At 35.4% G+C, this 21120-nt stretch overlaps 1 long non-coding RNA gene across 1 annotated transcript; it reads left to right on the top strand.

Annotated features, from left to right (window-relative positions):
- Positions 1 to 6455: 6455 nt before the first annotated feature.
- Positions 6456 to 17230, top strand: LOC117999013. Its single transcript, XR_004676182.1, has 3 exons — positions 6456 to 6623; positions 7463 to 7642; positions 17213 to 17230. It is a non-coding gene; the product is annotated as an uncharacterized LOC117999013 (long non-coding RNA).
- Positions 17231 to 21120: the final 3890 nt, after the last annotated feature.

Raw genomic sequence — 21120 nt, 5'->3', positions numbered from 1 at the left:
CTGTTGGCTATAACTGTACGTGTCAGAGGCTAAACTTTGTTTTGTTCTTTTTCATTTGGGTTTCTCTAAAAGTTTCTTAAATATCGTCTGAGACGCACAATTCTTTCTATTGTGTTCCCTGGTTGTTATACAGAAGCCCTACTGATGTGGTGAGGTGTCAGGGGGAGGGGAAGTATTCTATAGTCACATAATTAGGTCTCAGTCTTTTAGAGAGCTTGTGTCCCTACACTGTGACCTTCATAAGTACTTCTCAGTTTTTCCCCCCTTGGATAATAGGAAGGCTAGAGGGTGTTGGAGTTAGTTTTTTTCCCTTCTGCCAGGTTGGTTAGCCTCTGGCAAAACTTCCCTAAGATTGGGCTTTTTTGGACTTTTTAACTCTCAAAACTTGCCCCCTTGATCTTCCAGCAATCTGTTAATTACAGATTAGATTTTCTTACACTGGTAGTGGTTCCCATGGAGTTTTTTGCTCTGGTAAAGTGCTACTGTCTGTATCTACCTGTCTGTTTCTCTAGTTTGGGGAACAACAGTTTGCTCTATGACCCCAGTTTTTTGATAGCTTTAAGAAGAGTTGTTGGTTTCTGTTAGTTGAGCTTTTTTTCGTGTTTGTGAACAGGAGAGATGACTTCCAAGTTCCTTACATGCTTAAGTGGAACCTGGAAGTCCCTCCAGTGTGTTTTTGTTGCTCCACTGAGCAATATTAAGTCGCTCTTAATTTTTAAGACTTATAGCTTATGGAATAGAGTAACACTTAAGAATGACAATTCCTATAGCTTATTTAAATCTTACTTATGTATCTAATTAAATTTCTAGAAAGTTACACACACACATACACACAGTCATGCACACTACTTTTCAGCTGATTGCAGAAAAAACTTTCAGAGAAGTGCAAACTAATATTATAACATTTTATTTATGATAGCATGAAACATTGCCTATAACTTCTTTTGGTAAGTCTGTGCCTTAGCTTTGTCACTGGTAATTATAAAATAAATCATGTAATAAATTCCCCTTCTAGTATTGCATTGGATAACATGACTCCGCTCACTGACTAGTATATTGTATTTAATTAGATAATGGTTGCTGTTTAACGTTATAGCCTCACCCCACCGCCTTTTTTTTACCTTATAGGAAGCTCAGAAATAAGTTTTGGTTCTCAGTTACAATTAGATCTGTTACCCCTTCCCTTTTCTCTATTTACTATTGTTTTGTTTCTCCATTTACCATTGTTGTGGCTTCATAACTTCTCTGTTTTTTACTAAAACTTTCATGCCCATTTGAAAGTAGGTCATATAAATAATATATTAACTATGCTCAAGTATTGCTCAGTAGAGTTTTAGGTCTTATGCCGCTGCCCCTCCTTCCCCTTTTTTCCTGCATCATACTCTTTATCATTCTCTTCTTACTCTATAGACTTCTCTTGGCTGTGATGTGAATTATTCATTTCATGTCTTACCCATAATAAATTATTTGTTCCAGACATACTTTCTCTTGTCACCCTTTATGCTTTATGGTTCCTCTGAGTTCTATTTGCTATTTTAATATTAACTCAAGCCAGACCATTAAGAATGTACTCTATCCAGAGAAGTTTGTTGAAAAGTTTCATAAAGCTAAATTTTAAAATGAACTACAGCTGTATATACTTGTACTTTCATTATTTAAAGTAGATCACTAAGAGCATACTTTAATAGGAAAATATTTTGCATTATGCAAAATTTTCTAATCTTTAAAGGTTTAAATTGTTGGTTGTCTTTTATTGGTAGTGCATCTTTATCTATTACTTTAATGATTATTCAACATAATATCAGATTTATCAAACTAATTATAAGAATATTGATAATTTGGGTTATGCTTGTATTATGCTTTTTTATTTAAAAATTAAGTCTATATTTGGCCTTGTTGGTTACTAAATTCACTCAAATGCCGAAATTCAAATTATTAAATAATTCTCATGAAAGGGCTTGCTATTGGTGTTTAAGTTGTCAATTTCTGTTAAGTTTAGCTGACATGAATGGGCAATCCCTTCTAAAACTTTGATCATTTGGCTCAGTGTTCTTTCCTTCCTAGGATCTAAATAATTTCCAGAATAGATGAGGATTCTCAAGTTTTGTCAGTTGTCCTTTCAAAAGAGAGGTCTGTAGATAGTCTGTAAACAATCTTAGTGTTCATATAATTGAAGTTATCATTCTATGTCAATCTCATTCATAAACATTTGCTAATCTGGTTTGGAAAGCATTATGAATACATAGATAGGTAGTACATAATGTGTCCAATGAATAATATGGGCAAGACAGAAATCTAAAACGGGTAGAAATTACTATGACAGTTTGGAGAAACCTTCGTGGAGGAAGGGAGAGATTGAATCTTGAAGGAGGGTAACACTTAGATGAGAATGGAAAAATGGGCTGTGAATTGTGGATGGGCCACACTTATGCATCTATTCTTAAGCATTTGATTGATGTCAGGCACAGTTTGTTATGCCCTAATAATTAAAATAGGAAATAAAAATTAAAACTATATTGAGGAAGAAGCATTTATACTTACTAGATTTGTAAAAAATTACCAAGCCTGAGAGTCAAGTGTTGGTGCAGATGTGGAGCTGTGAGAACCCTTGAAGTGCTTATAGCCTATGACTTAGTGACTTTACCTCCAAATATGATCTTAAGCAATATTTTTCAAACTTTTATTAATATGACCCCCACACTGAATAAAATATATTCTACCTAATGACCCTAGTATACCCACACATGAAATAAAAATTTCATATAATAATAATTGTCCTAACTATGTATGATAAAGGTAAAAAATATAACAAAGCATGTACCAAATATGAATTGAATAATATTTAAATAAAATATAAATCAAAAATTAAACACTAAACATTTAGGAGATACTTAATGTATTTGCTTCTTTCGTAATTTTATTATGGTATACTTTTTTGCTAAGAATTTATGCTTATATTTGATATTTTCTATTGTATTCTATTCCACTTTTTAAAAATGCTGATTGTGATGACTAAATTGATTTAATGACCCATTACTAGATTACAGTCTGTAGTTTGAAAAATACTGCTTGGGAGAAATTCTTGCTCATCTGCATCAAGAGACATGTTTAAGTGTGTTTATAGCAGCATTGTTTGTATACCCCTTTTCCCAAAATGGGAAGCAGCTGAAATATACACTGACAAGAGATAGATAAATATATTATAGTATATTTATATAATAGAATAATACTATACACCAAGGTAATTGAATTGCCTATCAATATGGATGAATTTGGGAACATATGTTGGGCAAAAAATAGCAAGCTACAGAATATGTGTAGTATGATTTAATTTATTGAAAGTTAAAAAATAAGCTAAACAGTACAATATGTCAAATACGGATATGTATGTCTTCAAACTATTTCTTTGTAGTTTGAAGACATAGACAAGAGAAGGCTAAGAACCAAAGTTGTAGGGTAGTCCTTGCCTTAAAGGACATGGAAGTTTGTAAGGATCAGGGGACCTACAGAGGACTTAAAGATAATGGTAAAGTTGTGTTTCTTAATTAAGTGGTTGTGGATACAAAACAGAATAGTTCTTTGTACCTTACATATTTCTCACATAGTATTTTTGTATGTGTTCAGTATTTAATTTTTTTAAGAGAGAGAACATGTGCATGCGAGCAGCAGCGTGGGGGGTGGTGCAGAGGGAGAGGGAGAGAGAGAATTTTATTTTATTTTATTTTATTATGTTAATCACTATATATTACATCATTAGTTTTTGATGTAGTGTTCCATGATTCATTGTTTGCATATAACATCCAGTGCTCCATTCAATACATGCCCTCTTTAATACCCATCACCAGGCTAATGCATTCCCCCACCCCCCTCCCCTCTAGAACCCTCAGTTTGTTTCTCATAGTCTCTCATGATTTGTCTCCCCCTCTGACTCCCCCCTTCATTTTTCCCTTCCTACTATCTTCTTTTTCTTTTTTTTTTTTTTAACATATAATGTATTATTTGTTTCAGAGGTACAGGTCTGTGATTCAACAGTCTTACACAATTCACAGCGCTCACCATAGCACATACCCTCCCCAATGTCTATCACCCAACCACCCCATCCCTCCCACCTCTCACCACTCCAGCAACCCTCAGTTTGTTTCCTGAGATTAAGAACTCCTCATATCAGTGAGATCATATGATACCTGTCTTTCTCTGATTGACTTACTTCGCTTAGCATAATACCCTCTAGTTCCATCCACATTGTTGCAAATAGCAAGATTTTGGGGGTTTTTTGATGGCTGCATAATATTCCATTGTGTATACATACCACATCTTCTTTATCCAATCATCTGTTGATGGACATCTTGGCTCTTTCCATAGTTTGGCTATTGTGGACATTGCTGCTATAAACATTGGGGTGCATGTACCCCTTTGGATCACTACATTTGTATCCTTGGGGTAAATACCCAGTAGTGCAATTGCTGGATTGTATGGTAGCTCTATTTTCAACTTTTTGAGGAACCTCCATACTTTTTTCCAGAGTGGCTGCACCAGCTTGCATTCCTACCAACAGTGTAGGAGGGTTCCCCTTACTCCGCATCCTCACCAACATCTGTCTTTTCCTGACTTGTTAATTTTAGCCATTCTGACTGGTGTGAGGTGGTATCTCATTGAGGTTTTGATTTGGATTTCACTGATGCTGAGTGATGTTGAGCACTTTTTCATGTGTCTGTTGGCCATTTGGATATCTTCTTTGGAAAAATGTCTGTTCATGTCTTCAGCCCATTTCTTGATTGGATTCTTTGTTCTTTGGGTGTTGAGTTTAAGAAGTTCTTTATAGATTTTGGATACTAGCCCTTTATCTGATATGTCATTTGCAAATATCTGGGAGAGAGAGAATCTTAAGCAGACTCTACACCCAGCATTGATGTGGGGCTTGATCTCACCACCCTGAGATCATGACCTGAGCTGAAATCAAGAGTGGGACCCTTAACCAACTGAGCCACCTGGGTGCTCCTAAAATATTTTTAATTAGAAGTCAAGTAAAATCAACAATTAACATTATAGCTTAAAAAATTAGAATATAGTAGATACTCTCACTTTATTCCTGAAACTCACCCTGTTTTGCATCCTATTCTTGAAGCTCCTCCTCAAGTCATTTGCAGCATGTTTAATAAGGGGTAAGTATGGGAGTACAAAATAAATTGATATTTAAGAATCAAATGAACATCACTGATAGCTCAGAGATGGAATGAAGGTCAGGGTTTTCTATTGAGCATCCTACTTAATAACAGAACAATATGTTATAACTTGATGTGTCTTCTTGGTTGATAGGAAGATAGGGCTTTGGGGAAGGATGCTGTTAAGAATGACCTGGAGGCTTTCAAAAAGCTTGTAAGCATGTAATGGATGCTTAATAAATATCAGTTGAAAAAATGAACAAAAGTTGGGTTGACAAAAGTTGAAGAAGTTTAGAAAGAGATAGTATCAGGATATGGATTTCAGTTTTGGCATGTTAGTTTCAAGTTCCAGCAGATAATCCAAGTGGAGGTATTATTTTGAAAGTTGGAGATGTGGCATTGGTGATTGGGAGAGGGTCAGGGCTGAATTAGGATTAGTAAGACTCTCAGACAGAGATGAGACCAGAAGCCAAGAAGGGGTAAATTTTCTGAGACAAGAGCTATAGGGATAAGAGGGAAACTAAGAATTGAGTCATGGACATGTCCTGTAATTAGATATTGTTTAGGTATCTCTGGCAGGTGAAAAAAACATTCAGTTAAAAACTATGGCAATTTTGGGGCTGCCTGGGTGGCTCAGTTGTTAAGCATCTGCCTTCAGCTCAGGTCATGATCCCAGGGCCCTGGGTTCGAGCCCCGCATTGGGCTGCCTGCTGGGCGGTAAGCCTGCTTCTCCCTCTCCCCCTGCTTGTGTTCCCTCTCTCGCTGTCTCTCTCTCTCTGTCAAAAAAAAAAAAACAAAAACAAACTATGGCAGTTTTAATATCCTGAATATGTTTTCTACACAGCAAGATATCTTTGGTACCAAAACAAACTTGCCATTTTCCAGTCTTGAAAATTATGTATGCCTTCACAAAACTATAATTTTTTCTCTAAAAAATGTTTTCTTCCACATGATACTCAAAGAAGAGGGTAATTCTTATCTTAGCTACCTACACATTTTCTTTGATTGGAATATTTTATAAAATTCTGTTTTTCTTCTGTTATGCACCTAAATCCCAAAAGTTTGCTTTCTGAATGTGGCTTAATATTTGGCATCCAGTTTTTAATGTGTTCTTCATCTTAAACTAATAAACAGATACCATACTTGCACTATTTATTTGAAAATTGATGGGTGTGTCACCAGAAATGAGAATTGTGATAATAGACATTATTATGAAAGCTAGTTAATCCTAATATTATCAATCAAAATGTGGAACTTTTTAAATAAAATAATTTTTTCTTAGAAATACCAGCTTACCAATAATAGTGTTTTTTTTTTTTTCCATAGAGAGAAACAGGACTACAAATAGAAATAAATGACCTTGTAAAACGGAAGATTGCAGTTGATGAAGAAAATGCTTTCTTAAGGAAAGAATTCGGCGACTTGCAGAAGAAATTTAAAGATAAAAGTCAAGAAGTTAAGGTGTGCGGGACGCCTAGGTGGCTCAGTTGTTAAGCGTCTGCCTTCGGCTCAGGTCATGATCCCAGGGTCCTGGGATCGAGCCCCGCATCGGGCTCCCTGCTCAGCGGGAAGCCTGCTTCTCCCTCTCCCAGTCCCCCTGCTTGTGTCCCCTCTCTTGCTGTGTCTCTCTCTGTCAAATAAAGAAATAAAATCTTTAAAAAAAAAAAAAAGCCCTTCTTTAAAAAAAAAAAAAGTTAAGGTGTGTTGGCTTGTACATAGTTTTACAGCACTGTTGCTTTGAAGTCCTACTTTAAGCTTTGTCAGCCTCTGTGGCACAGAAAGTGACAAGCTTGGAGGAAAAATTGCCTTAGGCCCTGCTGTACCACACAGTTTTCTCACATGCAAAAACTGAGAAAGATGCTTTAAAGATAAGACTCCAAGCTTTATAACTTTCCGATAAATAGTTAATGATGGAAATGGAGCTAAGAAAGTAGGAGTGTGAATATGTGGCTTCTTGTAATTAGATTCTGATGGGACTGGCATTATTAATTGATAAAACCCAGGTCTGGGAGGATATGTCTGTGTGGGTCTCAAAAATAGCTGGGGACAGCATCAAAGGCAGCTTGATCAATTAATGGGCTCTTTGCAAATGTGTACTCATCAAAGCTGTCATCCAGTGAAAAAATATGACCCATCCACCTGCATGAAAAGAGGCCAATAAAAGTATACAGGTGACCTTGGCCATCAAATATAGAAGAAGCTGCTGTGAGGGTAAAACTGTACAGTTTATATTTGCTGATTAGTTCTCACCTTTTTTTTGTTTTGTTTTGTTTATCGGCCCTTGTGGTACTGTTCTACAGGACACTAAGGAGTGTGTACAGAATAAGGAAGAGCAAAACAGACTGGTTATAAAAAATCTGGAGGAGGAAAATGAGAAATTAAGTACCCACTGCGCTGACCTGCTAAATGACCTGGAGAAACTGAGGAAGCAAGAAGCACATTGGAGAAAAGAAAAACACAGCATTGATGCAAAAATAAAGGTATGCAGTGAGAGTGTAGAGAATGAGAATAATGCCGTTATTTCGGATCTAACTTCTTATAGGAAGTTTATTACATGTGATTTTCTTTAAATAACAAGTTATATATTCAAATCCACCAGTGGGGACCAGCATTAATTTATATTCCTTCACTTAACGACCCACAGCTTTTTAAAAATTGATGTTGCAAAGCAGGAAACTGACTTCAAATAGTTATCTAAAATGTAATCATTAAAAAATAAAGGCTATAGCATTTTGAAATGAAACATGTTTTGAAAAAACATATTTAGAATCATGAGGTTTGACTTTTTTCAGTTAGAGCTTAAATTTATAAATATAGCTAGAATTCATTACAATAGAGTTTTAAGAATGTATTTTCCAGGTCTTTTAAAAAATAAAATGTGAAAAAAGCACAAAGCAATTGAAAAATACTCATATGTGTTTTGAAGATGGTGCTTTTCTTTGGAGTGAGAGGGCCTCATTCATAGTCAGATTTTATTTTCGTAGAAAATAAAAGGTACAATCGATTTTTGTACTATGTCCATCAGTATTTTTCAAAATAATACTTTTTTGGTGGCTTTCTCTTTGTCTTGAGAATGTTTTTGCTAAATTTTTTTTTCCATTGAATTTCAGGTTTCTTTTTTACCACAGATTTTGTTGAAAAGGCCAGAAACAAATTTTCATGCTAGTAAATATGATAGTGCCTCTCTGTATGCACACATAAAGAGAATATATAAATACACACATGTATATATATAGCTACTAAAATGTACTAAGTATGGATATGTGTGTATGTGTGAATGATCATTTCAGAGGTGAAGGGATATGTATTTCTGAGTGTGTGAATCAGTTCATTTCACATATTTAAGGAAATACATTAAATCTTTTAGTGTATCATCAGGGAACAACTGAGCCATTGGGAGAATTGAATTCTGGTGCATTTGTTTTCTGAGCTTTTATGTCAGTTTCTGCTTCCCTGCAACCTTTAAGCAGTTTGGTAGTGTGATAAGGGTGAATGGTACTTCCTTATGTTAATTCATAGGTACATGAGTATTGGATGAAACTTTTCATATCATTGATGACTGTTTGCCACTTAAATAGTTCATTATGTGATTTGCTGTGATTTTTAGTTCTATGACTTTTTTTTAATTGGGGAGTATGTCTTATTAATTTGTAGACATTTTTTATTTATTCTGGGTAGTAATACTTTGTTATATATATTACAAGTACTTTCTGTTCCATGAATCTCAAGTAAGGTGAATTGGATTTTGAAAAGTTTGTGGATCTAGAAAGAGTACATTTTATTATTCTCTAGTGTTTTTGCATTAGGAATCTTATATGCTAAAGTTTTCCCTATTCCAAAGTCTGTAATCTACTTAGAATTTATTTTAGGGTATGTTGTTTCACACCATTTATTCAATAGTTTATTGATCTCTGATGCAATCTCTCTCACAGCTCAAAGTGTTCATGTGTGTATAGGTTTGTTTCTGGACATCTTATTATTTTCATGGTTTTAGGTATTGTAGTTTTGTAATTTGACCCATTATTTGGTAGGGAAATCTGCTTCTTTATTCTTATTTTTGTAAGTCATGAGCCCTATATGTGCTTCTTCATTATCTTATAATATTTAAGAACTATTTTGTTACTGGGGCACCTGGGTGGCTCAGTTGGTTGAGTTCTTGATTTTGGCTCAGGTTGTGATCTCTGGGTGTGAGATTGAGTCCCGCAAGGTGCTCTGCGCTCAGCAAGGAGTCTGCTGGAGATTCTCTCTCTCCCTCTCCTCACATGCATGCACATTCTCTCTGTCTCTCTCTGTCTCTCAAATAAATAAATCTTAAAGAAAAGGAATGATTGGGCGCCTGGGTGGCTCAGCTGATAAGTGTCTGCCTTCAGCTCAGGTCATGATCCCAGTGTCCTGGGATCGAGCCCCGCATCGGGCTCCCTGCTCAGCGGGAAGCCTGCTTCTCCCTCTCCCACTCCCCCTGCTTGTGTTCCCTCTCTCTCGCTGTGTCTCTCTCTGTCAAATAAATAAATAAAATCTTTAAAATAAAAAAAAAAGAAAAGGAATGATTTTATTAGTTTTACTGAAAAATTCTGTTAGAAAGTAGATTGGAACCACACTTAGTTTATGAATTAATCTTGGGAGAATTGTGACCCTACTGTTCATGTATGTGGAATAAGATTTTGTAATTTTCTTAAAATGGCATTGTCCACTGGTTATTAGATTTATTCCTAGCTACTGATATTATTGTAAAAAAGATTGTGTAATGGTAAATAATATTTTAATTATTTCTGGAAGGCAGGATTGATACTGACTTATCTTAGCTTTCTTTTCAATAATTTTTTCTAATTATCTTACTAATTCTAAAAATGTGTACATTTTCTTGATTTTTCTACATTATTAAGAAAACTTTGCATCTTTCTGTCCTTTCTAAAATATTAATTGGCATAAATTCACATTTAATCCATTTAAAATTCACAATCCAAGTGCACTAGTTTTTAGTTTATGCAGAGTTGTACAGTTATTACCACAGTTACTTTTAGAACATTTTCATTATTTGAGAAAGAAACCCTGTAACCTTTAGCAATCACTCTGTATTTACCCTTTCACCCTGCATCCCTTGATAACCAGTAATCTGCTTTCTTTTTCTATAGATTTGTCTATTCTAAACATTTCATATAAATAAAATCATAGTATATGGTCTTTTGTGACTGACTTCTTCTACTTAGAATAATGTTTTCAGTGTTTATCCATGTTGTAGCATGTATCAGTACCACGTTCCTTTTCATTGTTGAATAATATTCCATTACATAGCTATCCTACATTTTATTTATTTATCTCCAGTGGATGGACATTTGTGTCTTCAGTGATGTTGCTACGACCATTTGTGTACAAGATGTCGTGTATACATACATATATTTTTATTTCTTTTAGGTACATGCCAAGGATTGAGATTACTGTGTCACATGGTGAACTGTTTTTAAGCTCTTGAGGAACTGTCAGACTGTTTTGAAAAGCAGCTGTACCACTTTACATTGTAAACAGCAGTGTGTGGGGGTTCTGATTTCATTTTGTTCTCATCAACACTTGTTATTGTCTGCCTTTTTGATTTGTTTTTGTGGATGTGAAGTGGTGTCTCATTCTGGTTTTGATTTGCATTTCCCTGATGGCTGATGATGTTGAGCATCTTTTCATATGCTATTGGCTATTTGTCTATTTTTTAAGAAATGCATTATTTCATTCCCTTTACATATACTTCTGGATACAAGTCTCTTTTCAGCTATATAATTTGAAACTATTTTCTTCAATTCTTGGAGTTGTTTTTACTTTATTAATGGTGCTTTTGAAGCATAAAAGTTTTAAATTTTGATAATTTATCTTTCTAAATTTTGATAATTTATTTTTCTAAATTTTGATAATTTATCTTTCTTTTGTTACCCATGCTTTTGGTGTCATATCTGAGAAACCATTGCCTAATCAAAGATCAAGAAGATGGACACCTATGTTTTCTTCTAGAAGAGTTCTTCTAAGAGTTTTATAGTTTTATATCTTTTACTTAATTCTTTGATCCATTTTGAGTTAACTTTTTAATACAGTGTTTGACGGGAATCCAACTTCATTCTTTTGCACGTGTTATTCAGTTGTTCAAACACCATTTGTTGAAACAGACTATTCTTCCCCACCCCATCCCCCTCACTGCTACTGCCTTGGCATGTTTATTGAATATCAATGGACTATAAATATAAGGGTCTATTCTGGACCTCTCTTCTGTCCATTTGATTTATGTATTTATCCTCATGTCTGTGCCACACTGTTGATTATTGTAGATTTGTAATAGATTTTGAAATTGGGATATGTGTATCATCCAGATTTTTTATTCTTTTTTTTTCAAAATAGGCTATTTTGGATCTCTTGCATTTCCATATGAGTTTTAGAATCATCTTTTCCATTTCTTACAAAAAAAGCAAGTTGGGTTTATTTTGATCGAGATTGCATTGAATCAGAAGATCAATTTGGCAAATATCACTATCTTAGCAATATTATAACTTCTACGCCATCAACATGGGTTGTTTCATTTTCTTAGGTCTACTTTAATTTCTTTCGGTAATGTTTTGTGGTTTTCAGAGTATCATGATGCACTGCTTTCCAGAAGTATTTGCACTTCTTTGGGGATGTATTTTTCCTTTTTTTTAGTGGAATTAATTTCTTTTTTTTTTTTAATTTAAATTCAGTTAGCCAACATACAGTACATCATTAGTTTCTGATGTAGTGTTCAGTAATTGATCAGTTGTGTATAACACCCAGTGCTCAGGTACATACTATTCCTAAATATTTAATTTTTACTCTATTCTAAGTGGAATTGTTTTTTCATTTCTAATGTGTAGGTATATAATTAACTTTTATATAGTGGTCTTATAGCCTGCAGCCTTGTTCAATAAGGTTGATTCTTTAGGATTTTCTATATGTAAGGTCATGTCATCTACAAATAGAGATAATATTACTTCTTCTTTTCCAATCTAGATGCCTTTTATTTCATTTTATTGCCCATTACCCTGGCTAGAATCTCTAGTATATAGTTGAATAGAAAAAAAGAGTAGACATCTGTGTCTTGTTTCTGATCTCATGGGAAAAGGATCTGCTCTTTCACCCTTAAGTATGATATTTGTTCTGAGGTTTTGTTGATACACTTTATCAGATTGAGGAAGTTGCCCTCTATTCCTAGTTTTTGAGTGTTGTTGTTTTTATCATGAAGGGGTTTTGGATTTTGGATTTTGGCAAATGCTTTTTTTTACATCTATTGAAATGATCATGCGGTTTTTGTGTTTTATTCTATGGGTATGGTATGTTATTTTACTTGAATTTGGATGTTAAATCAACTTTATGTTGCTGGGATATTTTTATCTTTATCTGACTTTGGTACCAAGATAAACCTGGCTTGTTGAATGAATTAGAAAATGTTTCCTCCTCTCATATTTTTTGGAAGAGTTCAAGAAGAATTGGTATTCATTCTTTTAAAATGTTTGGTAGAGGGGTGTCTGGGCAGCTTAGTCGGTTAAGCATCCGACTCTTGATTTTGGCTTGGGTCTTGATCCTCAGGGTTGTGAGACTGAGCCCTGTGTTGGGTTGTGCATTCAGCAGGGAGCCTGCTTCTCTCCCTCACCCTCTGCGCCTCGATGCTCTCTCTCTCTTTCTCTCAAATAAATAAAAAAATAAAATAAAATGTTGGTAGAATTCACTAGTGAAGCAATCTGAATTTTTTATGTTGGGTAGTTTTGATAACTGATTAAACCTCTTCAGTTATTATAGGTCTGTTGAGATTTCTATTTGTTCTTGAATTAGTTTAGGTGATTTGTGTGTTTCTTAGAATTTGTCAGTTTCATCTTGGTCATCTAGTTTATTGGTATCAAATTGCTTACAGTAGGGGCGCCTGGGTGGCTCAGTTGGTTAAGCGACTGCCTTCGGCTCAGGTCATGATCCTGGAGTCCCTGGATCGAGTCCCGCATCGGGCTCCCTGCTCGGCAGGGAGTCTGCTTCTCCCTCTGACCCTTCTCCCTCTCATGCTCTCTGTCTCTCATTCTCTCTGTCTCAAATAAATAAATAAAAATCTTAAAAAAAAAAATTGCTTACAGTATTCTCTAATAATCCTTTTTATTTCTGTATAGTAGTGTCTTCACTTTGATTTTGATTTTAGTTATTTACATTCTTTCTCTTTTTCTTTGTTATTCTAACTAAAGGTTTGTTCATTTTGTTGCTATTTTCAAAGAGTCAGCTTTTGCTTTAACTGATTCTTTATTGTTTTGCTGTTCCCTTTTTAAAAAATTTCCACACTAATCTTTATTATTTCTTCTTTTCTGTTTGGTTTCACTTTGATATTTGTTTTCTGTTTCTTCAAGGTGTAAAATTAGATTATTAATTTGAGATATGTTTTCTTCTTTAATGTTGGCATTTATAGCCCTCTGGGGACTGCCTTTGCTGCATCCTGTAAGTATTAGTATTTATGTTTTGCTTTCATTCATTTCTGAATATTTTCTGACTCTCTTGTGATTTCTTCTTTGACCTATTGGTTGTTTATGAGTATATTATTTAATTTCCACATATTAATTTTTAAAAAATTTTTCTTGTTATTGAGTTTTAGCTGTAATTCACTATGGTTGGAAAAGATACTTTGTATAAGTATAATGTTTTTAAATTGATTAAGAATTGTTTTATGGCCTAACATATGGTCAAATATGGAGGATGTTCCATGTGTACTTGAGAAAAATGTATATTCTGCGCTTTTGGAGTAGTGTCTTCCATATACATCTGTTAGGGCTACTTAGTTTATAGTGTGGTTTAAGCCCTCTTCATCCTTGTTGACCTTCTGTCTAAATGTTCTATTCATTATTTAAAGTAGAGTATTGAATTTTCCAACTATTACTGTAGAGAATTATTTCTCCTTTCAGTTCTGTAATTGTTTACTTTATATATTTAAGGGCTCTGTTGTTTGGTTTATAGTTATATCTTCTTGATAAATTGATTCTTCAATCAATATGTAAGTCCTCCTTTTGCTTTTTGTAACAGTTTTTGACTTGAAGTCAAATTTGGATTTTGTCCAATATTATTATATCTATTCCAGCTCTCTTTGTTTATTATTTCCATAGTTATCTTTTCCCATTCTTTGATTTTCAGTCTATTTCTGTCTTTGGATCTAAAGTGAGTCTTTTTTCAAAAAAATTTTAACTCCAGTATAATTAACATACAGTGTTATACTAGTTTGAGAGGTACAATATAGTGATTTAGTAATTGTGTACATAATGCTCATAATGATAAGTCTACCCTTAATGCCCTTCATCTATTTCACCCATCCCTCCCCACCTCAGTTTGGTAACTATCAGTTTGTTCTCTGTATTTAAGTATCTGGGGGTTTTTTTGTGTCTTTTTTCTTTGTTCATTTGTTTGTTTCTTCAGTTCCACATATAAGTGAAATTATATGTTGTTTATCTTTTTCTGACTGATTTATTTAAAGTGAGTGTTTTAATCGACATGTATAATGTTTTCTTTTTTTATTCTATTTTTTAAAGTTTATTTTTTTAAAGATTTATTTATTTATTTATTTGACAGATAGAGAGCACGAATAGGCAGAGAGGCAGGCAGGGGGAGAGGGAGAAGCAGGCTCCCGCTGAGCAGGGACCCTGACGTGGAGCTCAATTCCAGAACTCTGGGATCATGACCTGAGCCGAAGGCAGCCACTTAACTGACTGAGCCACCCAGGCGCCCCAGTATAATGTTTTCTTTATCCATTCTGTCAATATCTTCCTTTTGATTAGAGAGTTAAATCCATGTATATATAAAGTAATTCCTAGTTAGGAAGGACTAACTTCTGACATTTTATTATTTATTCGCTGTATGTCTGATAGGTATTTTTCTCCCTCATTTCCTCAGTTACTGTCTTCCTTTGTATTTAGTTGATTTGTTATAGTGGCACATTTTGATTACCCTCTCATTTTTTTGTGTATATATTCTATTGATATATTTTCTTTGTGGTTACCATGGGTTTACATTTATCATCATGAACTTAAAGTAATATAATTTGAATTAATGCCATCTTATACAATTGCAATACTAAAACTCATCTATAGTGCTCTTCCCCTCCACTTTACATTATTGTTGTCACAAATTACATCATTATAAATTGTGTGCCCTGTAACATAGATGTATAATTTTGTATGTTTGTCTTTGAAATGTGGTAAATAGAAAGTAGAGTAACACACCAAATATTACATAATAATGCTGGCTTATGGATTTATCTTTACTGGGGTCTTTACTTCTTCATATGGCTTTGAGTTACAATCTTACTTCCTTTCAGTTTAATCTGAAGGACTCCCATTAGCATTTCCTGTAGGGCAGATCTTTTAATGAACACCCTCAGCCTCCCCTATTAATAAACACTGTGTGTTCCTTTTGTTTACCACTGAATCTCTTAATTCTGTCTAAATTTTGAAGGACAGTTTTGCTGGGTATGTTGATACTTCTTTACTTTCAGCACTTTAAATATGTTATCCCACTGCTTTCTAGCCTCCATGGTTTCTGATGAGAAATAAGTTATTAATCTCATTAAGGATCTCTTCTATGTGACAAGTCACTCTTACTTTCAAGATTATTTTTACAGGGCTATATTTCAAAAGGTTGATAATAATTTGTAGGTCTCTTTCTGTTGATCATTCTTGGGAGTTTGTTGAGTCCTTTGGATTTGTAGGTGCATGTCTTCCATCAAAATTGGGACTCTCATGGCCGTTATTTTTTCAAATGTTATTTCTGCTTCCTCTTCTGTCTCTCCTCTTTCTGGGACTCCCATAATGTTATGTTGGTCTAGTTAATGGTGTCCCACAGTTTTCAAATAGGATCTATTCACTTTTCTTCATGTTATTTTTGGTGTTCAGTTTCAATAATTTTACCTGTTTTTCTTCTAGCTTGCTGATTCTTCTTCCTACTCTGCCTCTGTTGTTGGATGCTTGGAAAATCATCCATTTTTGTTATTGTACTTTTTTAGCTCCAGAATTTGTTTGATTCCTTTTACTAATTTCTTTCTCTTTAATTGATATTCTTTTGGTTTATACATTGTTTCCCTGGTTTCCTGTAGACTTTTTTCATGTTTTTCTTCAGCACTATAAGGATATTTAGGATAGTTTTTTAAAGTGTTTGTCTTATAAATCTGATATCTGGGATTCCTCAGGAATGGTTTCTGCTAATTTGTATGTTACTTTGGTTAGGCCATACGTTCCTGGTTTTTGTTTGTTTGCTTGTTTTTGTTTTGTTTTGTTTTTGTAGGCCTTGTGATATTTTGTTGTTGTTGAAAGTTGGGTATATGAGTATGTGGTAACTCTGGAAGTCAGATTCTACCCCTTCCTGAAGCCTTGCTGCTTTTTTAATTATTGAAGGCTGTGGTAGTCTGTTTAGATAATCTTCCAATCTACATTTGTAAGAGTGTAGGGTCACTTGTATAAGGTCACTGAGGTTTCTATCCTTTAGCTTTTGTTCACCTCACATTGCCACACAGTTATCCTTGAATGGCAGGAGCCAAAATAAACAAACAAAACACAAAGAAGCAAAAAAAAAAGAAATACACACATCCACAGAAACAAAACAAATCCCTCTCCCAGTCTTTGTATTGACTCTGTGCTAGGACACTCCTTCAATACTTATCCATATTTGCAATGAGCTCAGAGCTCAGCCGAGGGTAAAACGTCGGGTCTTCTTTTCTCTTTTTTGAGCATGCATCTTTCTCTGAGCCTCTGTGTGTTTCTAAACACTCCCAAATCAATAGGTATTTTTGAATGTCCTAATGTCCCCAAGAATCTTCCAAGGCTTTTGCTCCCATGTCTGAGGCATTCTGTTGTTATCTCAACCAATAATCTTTTGTCCCACACATCTGTGGTTTGTTAGTTTTTGAGCCATTTATCCAGTCTTTGTTCCCAGTTAGGTCAAATAGACATATTCACTTTGCATGATTCCTTCAGGTAGCCCTCAGATAAATTAGAATAGACACACATATTAATGTACTGTAAAGTCTGTTCTGCTTCCTCCCAAACCAGGAACCAGGATCTCCAGCTGGGAACATGGACTACTGCCATTCTAAGAATATCACTGCTTTAAGATTCACAGTCTTTGAAATGGTTAGCTTGCTGGAGACAGTGTGGGGAAGGGCAAGTGAAAACTCCATAAATGTTTTGTCCCATTTTTAACTTGCTTTTATTTTTTAGCTCAGCATTTGCTTGGTCATTGTAAACCTTTGAATGCATTCAATAGTTTTTCTAACATTGGTTCTGAGAGTTTCTGCTTTCTTTTTGATATTTCTGCCAGGGCAAGAATGCTTGGAGCTGCATACTCTCTTATTTTCCTGATGTCACTCATCACCTTTAGTTTTAAATGATAGCTTTACCGTATATATGGTTCTGTGTTGGCAGGTGTTTTTGTTTGTTTGTTTGAGCACTTTGAATTGTTTTCTCACTGTCTCTGGCATCCATTATTTCTGAAGAAAAGTCAGTTAATTTTATTGAGGTCTCTTGAAAATGAGGAGTGGTTTTTCTGTTGTGGAGTCTAAGATTTTCTTGTTTTCAGCTCTCAGTATTTTTTTTTTAATTTTTTATTGTTATGTTAATCACCGTACATTACATCATTACTTTTTGATGTAGTATTCCATGATTCATTGTTTGTGCATAACACCCAGTGCTCCATGCAGAACATGCCCTCTTTAATACCCATCACCAGGCTAACCCATCCTCCCACCCCCCTCCCCTCTAGAACCCTCAGTTTGTTTTTCAGAGTCCATCGTCTCTTATGGTTTGTCTCCCCCTCTGAATTCCCCCCTTCATTCTTCCCCTCCTGCTATCTTCTTCTTTTTTTTTTTCCTTAACATATATTGCATTATTTGTTACAAGGTACAGATCTGTGATTCAACAGTCTTGAATAATTCACAGTGCTCACCATAGCACATACCCTCCCCAGTGTCTATCACCCAGCCACCCCATCTTTCCCACCTCCACGCCCACTCCAGCAACCCTCAGTTTGTTTCCTGAGATTAAGAATTCCTCATATCAGTGAAGTCATATGATTCATGTCTTTCTCTGATTGACTTATTTCGCTTAGCATAACACCCTGCAGTTCCATTCACGTCGTTGCAAATGGCAAGATCTCATTCCTTTTGATGGCTGCATAATATTCCATTGTATATATATATACCACATCTTCTTTATCCATTCATCTGTCCATGGACATCTTGGCTCTTTCCACAGTTTGGCTATTGTGGACATTGCTACTATAAACATAGGGGTGCACGTACCCCTTTGGATCCCTACTTTTGTATCTTTGGGGTAAATACCCAGTAGTGCAATTGCTGGATTGTATGGTAGCTCTATTTTCAACTTTTTGAGGAACCTCCATACTGTTTTCCAGAGTGGCTGCACCAGCTTGCATTCCCACCAACAGTGTAGGAGGGTTCCCCTTGCTCCGCATCCTCGTCAACATCTGTCGTTTCCTGACTTGTTAATTTTAGCCATTCTGACTGGTGTGAGGTGGTATCTCATTGAGATTTTGATTTGGATTTCCCTGATGCCGAGCAATGTGGAGCACCTATTCATGTGTCTGTAGGCCATTTTGATGTCTTCTTTGGAAAAATGTCTGTTCATGTCTTCTGCCCATTTCTTGATTGGATTTTTTGTTCTTTGGGTGTTGAGTTTGATAAGTTCTTTATAGATTTGGATACTAGCCCTTTATCTGATATGTCATTTGCAAATATCTTCTCCCATTCTGTCGGTTGTCTTTTGGTTTTGTTGACTGTTTCTTTTGCTGTGCAAAAGCTTTTTATCTTGATGAAGTTCCAATAGTTCCTTTTTGCCCTTGCTTCCCTTGCCTTTGGTGACATTTCTAGGAAGAAGTTGCTGCGGCTGAGGTCGAAGAGGTTGTTGCCTGTGTTCTCCTTTAGGATTTTGATGGACTCCTGTCTCACATTTAGGTCTTTCAACCATTTTGAGACTATTTTTGTGTGTGGTGTAAGGAAATGGTCCAGTTTCATTCTTCTGCATGTGGCTGTCCAATTTTCCCAACACCATTTGTTGAAGAGATTGTCTTTTTTCCATTGGACATTCTTTCCTGCTTTGTCAAAGATTAGTTGACCATAGAGTTGAGGGTCCATTTCTGGGCTCTCTATTCTGTTCCATTGATCTGTGTGTCAGTTTTTGTGTCAGTACCATACTGTCTTGAGGATTACAGCTTTGTAATAGAGCTGGAAGTCTGGAATTGTGATGCGGCCAGCTTTGCTTTTCTTTTTCAACATTCCTCTGGCTATTCGGGGTCTTTTCTGGTTCCATACAAATTTTAGGATTATTTGTTCCATTTCTTTGAAAAAAGTGGATGGTATTTTGATGGGGATTGCTTTGAATGCGTAGATTGCTCTAGGTAGCATTGACATCTTCACAATATTTGTTCTTTCAATCCATGAGCATGGAGTGTTTTTCCATTTCTTTGTGTCTTCCTCAGTTTCTTTCATGAGTATTTTATAGTTTTCTGAGTACAGATCCTTTGCCTCTTTGGTTAGATTTATTCCTAGATACCTTATGGTTTGGGGTGCAGTTGTAAATGGGATCGACTCCTTAATTTCTCTTTCTTCTGTCTTGTTGGTGTATAGGAATGCCACTGATTTCTTTTTTTCTTTTTTTGGAAGATGATTGGTATTTTTTTATTTTTTTTAATTTTTTTTTTATTCTTATGTTAATCCCCATATATTACATCATTAGTTTTAGATGTAGTGTTCCATGATTCATTGTTTGTGCATAACACCTAGTGCTCCATGCAGAACGTGCCCTCTTCAATACCCATCACCAGGCTAACCCATCCTCCCACCTCTCTTCCCTCCAGAACCCTCAGTTTGTTTTCTCAGAGTCCATTGTCTCTCATGGTTTGTCTACCCCTCCGATTTCCCCCCCTTCATTCTTCCCCTCCTGCTACCTTCTTCTTCTTCTTTTTTTTTTTTTTCTTAACATATATTGCATTATTTGTTTCAGAGGTACAGATCTGAGATTCAATAGTCTTACACAATTTACAGTGCTTACCAGGGCACATACCCTCCCCAGTGTCCATCACCCAGTCACCCCATCCCTCCCACCCCACCCATGAGACTTCTAACTCTATACTACTTCTAATACTATGTTGAATAGCAGTGGTGAATCCCTGCCTCATTCCTGACCTTAGGGGGAAAGCTCTGTTTTTCTCCATTGAGAATGATATTCGCTGTAGGTTTTTCATAGATGGCTTTTATGATATTGAGTTATGTACCCTCTATCCCTATACTTTGAAGAGTTTTGATCAAGAGAGGATGCTGTACTTTGTCAAATGCTTTTTCTGCAGCTATTGAGAGGATCATATGATTCTTGTTCTTTCTTTTGTTAATGTGTTGTGTCACGTTGATCAGTTTGCGGATGTTGAACCAACCTTGCAGCCCAGGGATAAATCCCACTTGGTTGTGGTGAATAATCCTTTTAATGTACTGTTGGATCCTATTGGCTAGTATTTTGGTGAGAATTTTTGCATCCATGTTCATCAGGGATATTGGTCTGTAATTCTCCTTTTTGAAGGGGTCTTTGTCTGGTTTTGGGATCAAGGTAATGATGGCCTCCTAAAACGAGTTTGGAAGTTTTCCTTCCATTTCTATTTTTTGGAACAGTTTCAGAAGAATAGGTATTAATTCTTCTTGAAATGTGTGGTAGAATACCCCTGGGAAGCCATCTGGCCCTGGGCTCTTGTTTGTTGGGAGATTTTTGATGATTGCTTCAATTTCCTTAGTGGTTATAGGTCTGTTCAGGTTTTCTGTTTCTTCCTGGTTCAGTTTTGGTAGTTGATACATCTCTAGGAATGCATCCATTTCTTCCAGGTTATCTAATTTGCTGGCATAGAGTTGTTCATAATATGTTCTTATAATTGTTTGTATTTCTTTGGTGTTGGTTGT

This window comes from Mirounga leonina, unplaced genomic scaffold (assembly GCF_011800145.1).
Source record: "Mirounga leonina isolate KUSES-001 unplaced genomic scaffold, KU_Mleo_1.0 Mir_114290, whole genome shotgun sequence".
NCBI lineage: Eukaryota > Metazoa > Chordata > Mammalia > Carnivora > Phocidae > Mirounga > Mirounga leonina.
Note: the sequence above shows the minus strand (reverse complement) of the source record. Positions and strands in the feature narration are given on the sequence as shown.